Here is a 1,527-nt window from a genome sequence, read left to right as displayed (position 1 = left end):
ACTCTGGCTGTACTTCTTCCAACACAAATCTGTTGGTTCTTTTGGCAGCCCATGGCACTTTCAGTATTCTCCTCCAACACCATAACTCAAAAGCATCAATTCTTCTATGGCCCTCCTAAACCCTAGGGGTCAGTTCTTACATCAACTATGAGTTAAAATGGGCTTGATGGCATCCAACAGCTGCTTTCTTGAAGTGGTTTCTGGGCAGGCAGGGGAAGGCAGCAACCCTGGGCAGAATGTGGCAGAAGGAAGGCCCAGAGGTTCTAGAAGCACGTCGTTTGTTCATTTGTCCCTTGATGTGACACTCCTTTCTGTAGGTGATTTGTCTTCTTCTCAGGTTCACCTGCCCACTGAAATTATTCTTCCCCATATTTCCTTGCTGCTGTTCTCTTCTGCTTGCTACTGCTTCAGATACTGAAGACTGTGTTTGGTCCAGTAAATCTTAAAGCAGATGATCACTTACTTGCTCTTGCTTTTGAGAAAGTGAAGGTGAAAGTAGTATAGAATCTATGTGCTGTGGGTTAATGTGCTGGACTGCAAAGTCGGTTTGAACTACAAAGTTAGGGGTTCAAAATCACCAGCCGCTCCTTGGAAACCCTATGTAGGATCGCTGTGGGTTGGAACCGACTCTATGGCATATAATAACAGCAACATATTGATTAAGGTTGATCTTCAAGAAAAAGTGCCTTAAGAGGAACTTGGCTCCAAGTTTTTTTTATTCCTCCATTCATACAAAATCATGGGCGTTTATTTCTCCACATTTCTAAATAGAGTGGCACTGTAGGATCTACAAGGTCTATTTGAACCACAAGATTGGTGCTTCAAACTCACCAGTCGGTCCTTGGGAACCCTATATGGTGTTGCTATGAGTCAGAACCGACTCAGTGGTACTTAATAATACAACAGCATCTTTAAATATGATTTGAAAACATTTTTAGTCACTTCATAAAATTCCATTTATGAATTTAGCATAATTTATTTAACTTTTTAAAATGTTTTTATTCTGGATATTTAGGCTTATTGTCTAGATATTGTTATGATGGATATATACAAAAATTTGACGCCCTGAAAAAGAGACACTAATCTGCTTTTCATGGTTTGCCCTGTGGGTGGTGGTTGTGTACTGCCCAGTTCAGTTCCGACTCATAGCAACCATGTATAGGATTTCTGGTCTGCAGAGCTTTACAGGAGCTGAAAGCCTCATCTTTCTCCTACAGGGTAGCTAGTAGATTTGAACTGCTAACCTCATGATTAGCTACCCAACTCGTAACCCACTACGGTACCAGGACTCCTTCCAGAAGATTTGCCTTAGTCGATAATTTATCAGAACATTGTAACAGTCCTTTTAGTCAAAGAAGTACATGATGAGTTTTGAAAAAAATATGGTATCATTTTCTGATTGGGAAAATGAATAAAGGTGGTTGTTGGTACGCTCCAGAATTTATTTACTGGTTTAAACATTTATAAAAGGTTAGTACCAAGAGTAGTAACTTTGCTTTCAATAGAATTTTTTTTTTCCCCAGCATT

The 1,527-nt window shown here is 39.8% G+C and overlaps 1 protein-coding gene across 1 annotated transcript in view; it reads left to right on the top strand.

Moving 5' to 3' along the window:
- RNF144B (ring finger protein 144B) overlaps window positions 1-1,527 on the top strand; it is an 82,580-nt gene that overhangs the window by 29,935 nt on the left and 51,118 nt on the right. The window lies entirely within an intron of this gene.

Source organism: Chrysochloris asiatica, unplaced genomic scaffold (genome assembly GCF_000296735.1).
Source record: "Chrysochloris asiatica unplaced genomic scaffold, ChrAsi1.0 scaffold00040, whole genome shotgun sequence".
Taxonomy (NCBI): domain Eukaryota; kingdom Metazoa; phylum Chordata; class Mammalia; order Afrosoricida; family Chrysochloridae; genus Chrysochloris; species Chrysochloris asiatica.
Note: the sequence above shows the minus strand (reverse complement) of the source record. Positions and strands in the feature narration are given on the sequence as shown.